The sequence below is a fragment of the Culex quinquefasciatus genome, chromosome 2, assembly GCF_015732765.1.
Source record: "Culex quinquefasciatus strain JHB chromosome 2, VPISU_Cqui_1.0_pri_paternal, whole genome shotgun sequence".
NCBI classification, from domain to species: Eukaryota; Metazoa; Arthropoda; class Insecta; order Diptera; family Culicidae; genus Culex; species Culex quinquefasciatus.
Window position 1 is genome coordinate 205820134 of NC_051862.1, and position 13677 is coordinate 205833810.

Below are 13677 nucleotides of genomic sequence, written 5' to 3' on the forward strand. Positions count from 1 at the left end.
TAAAATAATTTGTGCAGAGAGAAATGACTTTCTGATGTAAAATTACACATTTTTGACAAAAAATCCAGATGTAATATAATCAACATTTTGTTAATGTAATCCATAATAATGAATAAAGAATAATAGATAGTAATTCAAAATATCGGCTTGTAATGATTTTTATGGATTTTCAATTCAGTTAAAACCAAAAGTATGTTAAAATGAATCCATTACATATTTAACCCTGAACTATAACTTAATAGTTGTTCTCAACTAACAAAAAAACTATCTTTGAGTAATGTCCCTTCCCGGGGTTCATAAGTCAAGTCGACATTTGTCAGTGCTGCCGCCGTTGCGTTGTCTGCCACGCCACAAAACGGTGTCATTTGTCACAGCTGCGCTGACCACAGACTGGGAGTCTATGAGATAACCCATTTTCCCAACTAATCACTAAACTCATTTTCCCCTGTCTGCCTCCTGTTCCGAACGCGCGCCAGAATGACACCTTGGTGAAGTATTACCCCCAGAGACTCTCCCAAGACAGCCAGTAATCGACCGTCCGACCATATGTTCGTCCCCGAGACGTCCCAGGAACGGTTCAGGCCCGTGAGTTGAACCACATTTACCATTGCTCCACTGCAACGTGGGTGGTCCCGATGGCCAATGTTTACTCAACAAGATATCCGTCCAATTAGCATTCCGAAACCGGCGAGCTTCGAAGAGTTGAACGCCACACTGCCGCAGTCCCCCGGACCAATTAATTGTTGTTTTGATTTAATAAACGATCGTTATTATTTTGAGTTCAATTAAAAGCAATAAGCCTCCCCTCTCTCTCTGACTTGAACCTCCAACTCGTCGAACGGTTCCCATCTGTTCGGAGCTGTGTTGGCCACCGGGGCCAAGTGGCGGCCGCAGCCGGCGTGTCTACCAGGAGTTGGCCCCTGGATTTTATCTAAATTTCTCGCATTTCTTCACCGCCTCGCCAGACCTCCACACTCTTTTAAGATCAGACCGCGCGTCAGATCGTCACGCGAACTCCGGGACTTCCTCCTGGGGTAACCTCTCTGAAGCGCAGATTCCAGCCTGAGATAAATCATTGGAAGCAGCGCGCAAAGGCGAACGGCGAATGACATCCCCTGAGGGGTAGGGTGACCAAGTTTTGAAAAATGGCATTATTGTATCATTAAAAGCCAAAAATAAAACATTTAATCTGAAGATCACCCTATTCCAGCAAACTTCTGGTACTCATTGGGGTGGGTGTCTCAGCTCAAGTCCGCACAAGAAGGGTGAAAGAAGGGGGCAACAATTATAATAAGTAGCAAATTCCGAGGAAAAAAAAAGAGTTCGGACCACCCACCTTGAGCAGGCAGTAGCACCAACATTACACACAGGGTCTGAACGTGGGCCAAAAAGGTGCCGAAATTGAGTGTGCACTTCTTTAGCGTGTAAGCAGGGGTGGGGGAGGGGGAGTTAGCAGAATGAGAAGAAAGAGTTGGAAAAAAGAGTCTGTAGCAAAGCGTGCACCGGACAAATTACGACTCGTCAGAGAGAGAAGTTATCAGTGACAAGATCAGGCCCAGGGTCGGGGGTTTGCTTGGGGCAGTGATTTTTATTTTGTTGAGTTCGATGGATTTTTGGGGATCTTCTGGGCATTTTAAAAACAACACAAAAATGACAAAATCAACAGCAGACAACATTAATTTTGGGGTAGTATATATCAAATCTATTATTGAAAAAAAAACTTGTCTTAGCAGGTTACATTAACGATAGTATAAAAAAGAAGATTAAAATATTTCAAAAAACAAAAACAAAAACAGTACATTAACAAAATTAGGGAAAAATTACTTTTTTATTAAGGAAAATTACCTGTACTTGTAATTTTTGTAATACTTGTGACCACCGATTTTCAGATGTATTGAACCATGATTTAATCTTTAAAAAATCAGATCCAATAGATAAAACTTCTTATTCCATGAAGGATTCCATAAACGTATTCTAAGGGAAGGGAACTTCTAAATTTGACTGACGTGCATTGATAAGCATGATTGAACCAGTTTAAAAATATTCATAAAGTTGATAACTTCGAATGTACAGCACAAAAAAATGTTTTTTCATCGAACCTGAACTCTTGTGAAACTCAAGCAAAATAATGGAAAACGACTATTTTTTTCAGAGATTTTCATTCCTTTTGTTTAAATTTTAAAAACCTTGAAAATGTTCTTCAATCAACATTGATCAACATTAATATTTAAGTTGATTTTGTTTCCATTTTATAAATAAAATTCAAAATATTAATTTTGATTCAAATTGAATTCAAAACTATTTTGGTGTACCTATATATTTAAAAAAAAAATACAATACAAAATCAAAAAGTGAAATTCTGAGATATTGACATTTTAGCATTTTGTAATATTTGTATGAAACAATTTTATCGTTTCTTAATTTATAAGAGTCTGTATCAAAGGAACGAAGCTTTTGGTAAAAAAATATTTTCAAAGGTTTTTTTCTCAAAATCGAACTCAAAGAGGTTATAACTCGAAAATAGCTGTTTGAAAAAATCTCCTTTTGGAATGCAAATTGCAAACATTCTAAAACGAACTCAGAAAAAAAATATCGTAATATTCTTCAGAAAATGGTGACAGATTTTGTGGCGAAAAAAATGTGTAATATTACATCAGGAATTGGTGAATTTTCATCAGTTTCTGATGAATATTCATCAGGTTCACATTTTTACATATTTTTTGAGTAATATTACTCAAAAAATGAGTAATATTCAACCAACCAAATTTTCAACATTCCAAAATTCAACTTTTTTTTTGTAAAGTTAAAAAAATTGTTTACTCGAATTTAGATTTAAAAAAAATCATCAAAAATTCATAACTCGTTGGCAAACATCTATATGGCCCAAAAGATGATTTTTTCGATCTTCTGGGAATTCAACCATTAGTGATAAAAACACTGGCGGTACCAGATAGGGGGGTAGGACTGGGGCCCCGTGCCCCCCTTCGACAGAAATTTGTTCTAAATTTATCCACGGGGTCATTCACAAACACCGTAATTAAAAGATTTTATATGCGTGGCCCCCCTTCTGTCAAAGTCTGGTTACGCTACTGGATAAAAACTTATTTTTTTTTGCAATTGTGAGCTCCATTGCAAAATATCTTACTTTGCCTGTTATTCTCGAATGACAAAACAGCCTACTTTGTTTCACCAAAACCAAAACAGAACTGAAAAGTAATACTTTTAAATATAAAGGCTGACGTTTTAACACTCCTATGAGTGGTATAAAGTCGAACTTTTCAGCACTCGAATTGAAAAAAAGCGATTCAATAACATTTTGATTTAAACATTGATTTGACTAAACAAATGGACGACTCGTGCTGAAAAAAATATCTTTTAGCAATTTGTTGCAAAAAATTCTTTTAAAAAATGTGTTGATTTTTCCCATCATATTTTTTCTAAATTATCATAATCAATACATGAGCAATTCTCTACGAAAACTGTCTGTTTATTTTTTGTATTTTTTAATCCGGCTGAAACATTTTTGATACCTTCGATATGCCCAAAGAAACCATTTTGTATCGTTAGTTTGTCCATATAATTTTCCATACAAATATGGCAGCTGTCCATACAACAATGATGTATGAAAATTCAAAAATCTGTATCTTTTGAAGGAATTTTTGGTCGATTTGGTGTCTTTGGCAAAGTTGTAGGTATGAATACGGACTACACTGGAAAAAAATGATACATGGTAAAAAAAATTTAGGCGATTTTTTATTTAACTTTTTATCACTAAAACTAGACTTGCAAAAAAAAAATTTTTTTAAAATTTTTTTAGAAGACATCAAATTCAAACTTTTCTGAAATTTCTAGGTTGTGCAAAAAAAATTTGACCGAGTTATGAATTTCTTAATCAATACTGATTTTTCAAAAAATCGAAATATTGGTTGCAAAATTTGCACACTTCATTTTTCGATGTAATATCAAATTTGCAATCAAAACTTACTTTAGTGAAATTTTGATAAAGTGCACCGTTTTCAAGTTATAACCATTTTAAGGTAACTTTTTTGAAAATAGTCGCAGTTTTAATTTTTTTCCAATTAGTGCATATGTCTGCCCACCTTGAAAAAAATATTTTTGAAAAGCTGAGAAAATTCTCTATACATTGCTTTTTTGAACTTTGTTGCTATGACCCATAGTTGCTGAGATATTGCCATGAAAAGGTTTAAAAACAGGAAAATTGATGTTTTCTAAGTCCCACCCAAACAACACACCATTTTCTAATGTCGATATCTCAGCAACTAACGGTCCGATTTTCAATGTTAAAATATGAAACATTCGTGAAATTTTCCGATCTTTTCGAAAAAAATATTTTCAAAATTTTCAAATCAAGACTAACATTTCAAAAGGGCCAAACATTCAATATTACGCCCTTTTAAAATGTAAGTCTTGACTTGAAAATTCTGAAAATATTTTTTTCGGAAAGATCGGAAAATTTCACAAATATTTCATACTATAACATTGAAAATCGGACCATTAGTTGCTGAGATATTGACATTAGAAAATGGTGGGTTGTTTGGGTGAGACTTAGAAAACATCAATTTTCCTGTTTTTAAACCTTTGCATGGCAATATCTCAGCAACGAAGGGTCGTATCAGAAAAAAGAAAGAAAGAAACTATTGGCACTACGCCCCCCGGGGCATGGCCTTCCTCTAACGTGAGATTTCTGCTCCAGCGCCTCTGACGAGACAGGAGAAACCGGGACCGACGTTTTACTTCACCATCCGATAGAAGCTCAGTGGATAAGGCGGGAATCGAACCCGCGTCTCATAGCATCATCGGGATCGGCAGCCGAAGCCGCTACCCCTGCGCCACGAGACCCACATCGTATCAACAAAGTTTAAAAATGCAAAATATAGACAATTTTCCCAGCTTTTCAAAAATATTTTTTTCAAAAGTGGGCAAACATGTGCACTAATTAAAAAAAATAAAAACTTCGACTATTTTCAAAAAAGTCAGCTAAAAATGGATTTAACTTGAAAACGGTGCACTTTATCAAAATTTCACTAAAGTACTTTTTGATTGCAAATTTGATTTCACATCGAAAAATGAAGTTGACAAATTTGTGTGACAAAGTTTTCAATTTTTTGAAAAAAATAGTATCGATTCAAAAATTTATAACTGGCTCAAAGATTTTTTGCACAACCTTGAAATTTCTGAAAAGTTGGCATTTGATGTCCTCTAAAACATATCAAAAAAAAAAAAAAAAAAAAATAGTGTTTTTTTGGAAATCAAGTTTTAGTGACAAAAAGTTAAAAAAAAATCACCAAATTTTTTTTACCATGTATTATTTTTTCAGTGTAGTCCATATCCATACCTACAACTTTGCCGAAGACACCAAATCGATCAAAAAATTCCTTCAAAAGATACAGATTTTTGAATTTTCATACATCATTTTTGTATGGCCAGCTGCCAAATTTGTATGGAAAATTATATGGACAAACTAATGATGCAAAATGGCTTCTTTGGACAAACCGGAGGCACCAAAAAAGTTTCAGTCAGATTAAAAAATACAAAAATAAAAATTTAAGAAAAAAGACCGATTTCGTAGACAACTCCTAATTTTTTACACAAAATCTATCATAATTTCCTAATGAATATCATTTTTTTTGTTTTCCACTACACAAATATAAAAATATAGTGCATCTAAATGTATACGGCTCTGCTTGTTTCCTAAAAAACACTGATTGTGCTGTCGAGATTTTATTTGGAAAATCGAAAGTTTATTTAATTTAAATTAAATAAAATGTGATACACACAAAACTTTACACTCAGCATGTTTAAGAAACTTATTTGAATATGTTTTTCTTCAAAAATATATGACCACATTCTGACTTTCTCCGTTGGAGCACAAGAATTTGACAACATGCTGCTAATTACGAACATTGTAAATCATCTTAACGATTCGCGAAGCATCCACCAAACATCTATACCAGCGGCAGGCGTGCATGAGACTAGTTCCTTGCCCAGCCAGGCCGGTGCAACTCCGTCGCGTCTGAATGGGCACGCAATGACACTTTAAATTGCGAGATTCCTTCTGCAACGCAACGCAACGCGAAACACACATATTTTGATTTTAATTAACATTTTAAATAATTGTTAATTGAGCGTAACAATTATGGAAGTGTCAGCCGACAGCGCGTCACGCTCATGTGTGTGGCGCGGCCACTCCAACTCCTAACCATGCGGTGACCAACCTGGGGGGTAAGAAGAGTCCGCGAGAGCGGGGGAAACATCTCCGTTGACACGGGTCTCGATTCGGACCGACAGGACGTTGATGGCATAGCTGACTGCAGTGGCAGCTTCTGGTTCTGTGCCCAAGTTTGACCGCCAGAGTCTGTGAATAATTCGAAATTAAGAGCACCGGCGAAAACGGATTAATTAAGCACGGTAAGCTGAACGTGTACCGCCGAGTGCATGTTCCTAGCAAGAATTGAGACGTGTTTTGTACTCTTAGACACTGTGAAAAAAGTTTCGGGAAGAAAATCTGCAAGAAAAAACAATTTCACCTGTGGGACTCGAACTCAGGCTGCCGGATTGGGACCGGCGCGCTTACCAAGTTGGCAATAGGCGATTATATAAAACTGCTACAAGTTCGTTCAAACAAAAGCCATTTTCTACAGTGTAACACCGGTAATTAGGGACGAAATTTCCCGGAGAACACTTTCCTATCTGTTTTTTTCAACGAAGCGGGTGGCTTCGTCAAAAAAACACAAAAAATAATAAGCGTGGCGCAATTGTGACTGATGATGTTTGCTCGTGCGAAATTTCTCTCTGCAGCAGCCCTGCCACGTGGTGTGTGGTCCTTTTCTGCAGAACCGCACGTCACTTCTTCTGCTGCGCTCAGAGCACACACTCGCAGAGAGTTTGACGTGGTGAAAATTAATTGAAAAAGGAAACTGTAATTATTGAAGTTGACATTTGGCTTCTGCGCCCAGGCACCGAAAAACTGGGCCAGAGGAGCTCATTCGCGCCGCCGCCGTCTGGAGCGCTGCAATCGAGCGTGAAATGTGAACCTTGGTGGTGGTCATGTCGGCCGTCAACAGGCAGTTGGACTGTCTGAGGGGCTTTATCAATTGGTCACAGCGAGCGGCACAGATGGGTTGAATTTGGGGAGTGAATAATGAGTTGGTTTATTAAGGAGTACTTGCTGGCAGAAACTCATGAAGCAACAGTAAAGTCAACGACAACCTTTTACAATAAACGTGCAAAAAGTTCACTCGCGATTATCTTACAATCTGGGCAAAATTGATATTCAGTTAAGATCATGTTTCTACCCTATTGCACAAATCACCATGCATAGGGCAGCCCCGGCAAGAAACTTAATCTATTTTATCCCCTTCTGCGATCAGGGCTAGACATTTCAATAAGCCCACACGTTTGAACAACACGCTAAAATTGACACCTTTGATCGGATCGCTCTGAGAGTAAAAAGGTCGACCAAATCGGCCATTTGTTGCACAAACAACAAAAACAACAACGGGTGAATATTATAAGGTAAGTAGAGCAATCATGAACTAATTTAAAATAATTTTTAATGTTAATATTTGAAAATAATACTTTCAATTAGTTTCAAATTTTTAAATGTATTTTTTTTTTTTTATTAATGTTGCTTTGATTAGTCCTTCCTCTAGCATAACCGCTTGGAGGGCACGTCGACGAAGATGTTAGATCTTAACTTTGTTGTTGTTTTTTTTATAAAATAAATCAGCATTAAGCTGTCTAGCTAGTCTATAAATTAGAGAGCAATTTTTTTGTCATCTACAAAAAAAACAATTAGAAATTAATCTCTTTTTAAAAACAATATATAAATATTTCATAATTTTGCGCTTCCCGAGCAGACGGAAATAACGTTGGAATGACATTTTTTGTTATTTGAAAATAATAGGCCGATAACTTTTTATGATATTTATAACAAGTTTTGTTATTCGCCTTTATGATTTTTTGTTTTTGAATTGTTATTGTAATAACAGACTTATAACACTTTGAGTTATTCTTCGAACAAATCTTTGTTATTATTTTATTGTTATTTTAACAACTAATCCAATCATCCCAATAACAGTTGGAGTTATTTTTCCATAACAAAAAATGTTATTGCCAAGTTTGTTTGGCTTTTAACCAAAATCAGACCAATAACAAATTTTGTTATGATAACATAAACTGTTATTAAACCCTTATGCAAAAATGAATTTGCAAGAATATTCCATAACACTTTTTGTTATTTTAACAGTATTTGTTATTGAAATGGCATGAATTTTGTTATTACCGTCTGCCCGGGTTGTAACAAAATTACTTTTGACCAAAACTTATGATACAAATTATGTTCGATCTTAAAATGAATAAATTGAGTTTAGTAATGAGTTTTTTTTTGCATTTTGACTAATCTGTTATTCATCTTGAAAATGGAATTTAACAACATTTTACAATGTGTTACAGATCCGTAAACATTTTTAAAGTGTTCAGTACTCAAGTCAAAATTGATTTCTTGAAATAATCCAGATGTAACATATTTGATAAAAAAGCAACCATTCAAACCGTTAAAAATTTGAATTATGTTGATAAACTTTGATGATCTGGCAACACTGTCAGTAAATATTACCCTAGATATCAACAAACTTCAGTGAAATTTTTCAAAGATTTCAAAGCCGGAAAAAAAGTTTCGAAATCGTCTTTATTGGAATCTTTGATAGCTTTAATTAAGACAATAAAATATGTTTATCTGTAAAATTTAGCAGTTTCATAAAAGATTTCTATTTTCAATACAAATTGATAGACTTATGGAAATTAGGTAAATATGAGTAAAACATAAAAAAAATCATAATTTCCTTTGTAATTTCGGAGGATATTAAAAAAAAATAATAATGGGTAAATAAAAATAGTGATTTGTAAAAGAAATATTTAAATTTTTCTCGTCTTGATTAAATAAATATATAAAAAATAGATGAAATTAAACTTGATACTTAGATTTCAAATTCGGTATATAAAATGGCTTTTTTGAATATACCAATTAGGGGAACTATACCCTTTCTCAGCCTATTTCTATTATCGGCCTATCAGCACTTTGATCATAAATTACAGCTTAAATAAAGTATTTTTGACTGTTCCAAAGTAATAAATAGCTCAAATTAAAGTGAGCAAGCAACTCTTCATTGTTGATACATCTGAAAATGTTGATTTAATAGCGGAAAACGACAAAAGTGATGACAATTGGTCGAACGGCTTAGTGTGATTAAAATGGGTATATTTCCCCTATGTATGCACAGTTCAAGAAAAATAAAATAAAATATAGTAAGTTGTTCAATAGAGGTTCGCACAATTCTCACAAAAGAGTTTTTTCATAAAAGAGCAATTCTCCCCAAAATCGGCAAATTATTTTAATTGAGCATAATTGGTTTAGCATGAATTTGGCAGCTTTCCATACAAAAACTGAATTTAAAGTATTCTAAGATCAGAAATATTTGGGATTTTTATATCATGTTGGTGGCTTAAAATTGGTGCCTTTAGCTAGGTTGTAAGCAATAATAAGGACTGTTTTGTATGAATAAATGCATACTTAAAAGCGTTTTTCATAAAATATCTATATATATAAAAAATTTCGACGGTTTTGTTCGAACGCGAATCAATTTAACACGGAACGTCGGATCGAGTTGCTCTTTGTTGCGTTGGGTTCGTATAAGTCCAAGGAAGGTTCTTACGCCAAAAAGTTACAACTTTGGCCACTCTGGAACCGATTCCGGGAAATCTGCAGATTGTATGGGAAAAGTTATGTAAAATCAAATTTTGATCACAGGAGGCTGAATAAGCAACAAAGTTAAAAACGTCAACAAACGAAAAAAGGCAGAACGAAGTTTTTCGGGTAAGGCTTGTTTTTCATAAAAAAATTAAACGAAGATATCTCTTGGAGGACCAAAAAAGGCAACATTTGAGCTTAATAAAAAAATGAATAATTCTACCCAAATCATTTTTTTTATAATTTGTATCTTTCACGTGTTCAGGAGATCGTTTTGAGCATCATTTGTAAAGTTTTGTTTTTAATGGTTGTTGAAGACAAATTTCATAACTTTCAAGCATTATGTTTTGCCTATTTAGAATTTGCTGTTTTTTATAACTTCCAATCACTTTTTTTCATTTTTTATGCGTTTTCACATTTTTTAACATATAATTTTAACAAAGTGCTTTAAATAACTACTGCATACTTATTTTGACATAAAAAGTTTAAAATATTCGTTGAAAACACGTCCAAAATTTATATAAAACAATATTTTCTTAAATATTCGTTACGTCTTTTAGTTCCGAAAATTTTGGTACCCTTACATGTATAGGTCATCGCTGAAATTTTGAAGTTATCGCAGTTTTAGTGAAAAAGGTAGTTTTTTCCCGTTTTCGTCATTTTCCTATTTATGCGCGTGGCGCGTCGAAAAACCCAGTTTTTATTTTCAAAAAATCGTATCTCAGAGTATTGAAAACATAACTTCACCATTTTTTGATATGTTATGTGAAATTTTCCGAGGAATCCGATAAAAATATTTTCAGACATAGGCCCTTAGGTCCCGAGACCTTCAAAACATCATTTTAAGTTTTCATACGACCTTTTCAAATGTTAAGCTAGATTTTTGATACTACTTACTATTTTTTCCAATTAGCCAAACTAATCACCTTTCATTTGCGTCTAGGACAGCTAAAATCGGATGAAATGGGATATGATTTTTTAAAAAAGTGGTTTTAGCGAAAAAATACGAAAATTGCCATTTTTCGAACCACCCTAACACGGTGTAGGTCACCCTGATGGCCAAACAAAAAAATATGGGTCTAATTATTTCGGCTTAAGAACCCCCAGAAAAGTTTTGAGCCCGATCGAAGAACTTTTTTTGAATCATGCTGTTTTCGTGGGGAATTTCTGATTATTTATTTAACCCCTCGGTCAATTCGGTTTGTTTTGGTTTTTTGACGTTTGTCTGCTTTATAACTGGGCTACGGCCCAGTTATCGAGCGCCCAATTAAAAAGCAGCCCAGTTACCAGAGAACTACTGTAGTTACGTCACTTGTGGATGGCTTTCTTCTAGTTTTGAGGGAAAACTGTTGAATTTACTAAAATTTAAGCTTTTTAGAATTGTAAAGCTGAATTTTGCATTATTTTTGCCAACGTTGATGTTAATTTAATTAAATTTTCACTCTTTTTTTATTTTCAAAAACTACATCTTCAAATGGTTCAAGCAAAATCTTGAAATAAAATATTCCTTAAGCAAATTTGAGCATTCAAAAAAAACATGTGTGTTTTATCATGAAATGAACATTTTTTGCATTTACCAAATGTTGCTCACCCTACCCTAACAAAACAATTTGCGCTCAGCGCACAATATCGAGCGACAAATACCGGCAAATACAACAAGTCAACCAACCTGAACCAACCCGCCGACACCGACTTGGTGTGTATTATATGGGTTTTAAGGCCTGGCGGAAAATAATTAGTATCAATTTTCGCTTTATTGATTGCCTGCCATAATCCATTACCGGGCCGCCAGGTTTTTTTTTGTGTTTTGACGTTTATTTTTTTTTTTTGCCTTGCTCACTTCCTCCAACAGGCTCGCAGTAATGTCTGAGTGCGAGTGTGTATCTGTGTGGTTAAGCTTGGGGTTGAGCAATTTGGTTTACCCAATTTTGCATTCCCTGTGTTTATTTTCGTGATTAGGTTGGAGTGTCATTTCTTAAAACGCCCTCATTCAAAGTCAGTAACGCTGGAATGCTTTTAGCGTGTAGGGCTTAAATTATTAAGTGATTTTGTGTTGTTTTTTTTTATTCAATACAATAAACATGTAAAAATTGTCACTTGAAGGGATCACCTCATCACTTCTCGACATGAAATCGATCGCAAAACCGCAAAACGCACACTTCAAACTGCGCGACCAAAGAGCGCGACCGCAGAGAGTGATTGTCCAATACCCGTTGACAGCTTTATCGAAAGTGACAGATTTCTTCACCTTTTTGTGCACGCGCAAGGTTGTGAACACACTCACATATCGCTTAACCGCAAATCTGTCCGTTTACAAAATTTACGTCCGTCACCTTTCCGAGCAAGGTGTCAACGCAACGTTTCTTACGTCAATTATTGAGTTGGGGTGACAAAATTAAGTGCATCCCGAGCAGACGGAAATAACTTGGGAAGGTCAGTTTTTTATACTGTGAGAAGATCGAAATATGTTATTGGGATGATCGGATTAGTTGTTAAAATAACAAAAATCAATAACAAAGATTTGTTCGAAGAATAACTTAAACTGTTATTATGTTGTTATTGCAATAACAAACCAATAACACAGAAGGAATCATGAAGAAATAACAAGATTTGTTATTTTGTGCGGAGAGGTGGAGCAGCATAATAACAAAAAATGTTATTGAACTGGTATGTCTCCATAACAAAAAAAGTTATTGTTTTGGTTTATTTGTAATTTGCAAATAAACCTGCAGTTGCCATAACTCCTCTGTACTAGTCAGGGCTGCAGAGTCGGGTACCTCTAAGCGACTTTGAATCCATACTTTGAAGACAACTCCGACTCTGGATGCAGGATATGACGTCAACGACGACTTCAGCTCTCTAAAAATACGCGACTTCACGGATTCCGACTCCAAGTAAAAGTTGCTGAAAATTTGCTGAATCCGATGCAGTCTCCGAGGTCTCACTCCAGCTCGAACTTCAACGTCAGCTCCGACTTCCTGGCTCTGTGCAAATAATAACAGTTTTTGTTACTCACACATCAAAAATTCTCATTAAATAAATCAATTCCGTTAGGGAATATAACAAAATTTTAAAAAAATTAACTCTCAAAAGTTAATTTTATCGGATTAATTTTAGCTTGAAACCCCATTTCATGGTGAAATAAATGACCCCGATGAAATTGGTCAAAATTATCTCATAGTTCTAGCCAATTTTAGTAAAATCCCTTAGGAAAAAAATCAACTTTCAAAATTTCAACTTTATAGAATAATTTTAGCTTAAGGACCCCATTTCATGGCCAAAATAATGACCCCGACGAAATTGATCAAAATTATCCCATAGTTCTAGCCAATTTTAGCAAAGTCCCTTAGGGGGTATATCAAATAATTAAAAAAATCAACTTTCAAAATTTCAACTTTTTAGAATAATTTTAGCTTAAGGACCCCATTTCATGGCCAAAATAATGACCCCGACGAAATTGATCAAAATTATCTCATAGTTCTAGCCAATTTTAGCCAAGTCCCTTAGGGGGTATATCAAATAATTAAAAAAATCAACTTTCAAAATTTCAACTTTTTAGAATAATTTTAGCTTAAGGACCCCATTTCATGGCCAAAATAATGACCCCGACGAAATTGATCAAAATTATCTCATAGTTCTAGCCAATTTTAGCCAAGTCCCTTAGGGGGTATATCAAATAATTAAAAAAATCAACTTTCAAAATTTCAACTTTTTAGAATAATTTTAGCTTAAGGACCCCATTTCATGGCCAAAATAATGACCCCGACGAAATTGGTCAAAATTATCTCATAGTTCTAGCCAATTTTAGCCAAATCCCTTAGGGGGTATATCAAATAATTAAAAAAATCAACTTTCAAAATTTCAACTTTTTAGAATAATTTTAGCTTAAGGACCCCATTTCATGGCCA

General features: G+C 34.6%; 1 protein-coding gene across 1 annotated transcript in view; it reads right to left on the reverse strand.

Moving 5' to 3' along the window:
- Nucleotides 1-13677, reverse strand: part of LOC6052961 (homeobox protein invected) — a 113466-nt gene that overhangs the window by 19204 nt on the left and 80585 nt on the right. The gene's annotated exons all lie outside the window — the stretch shown is intronic.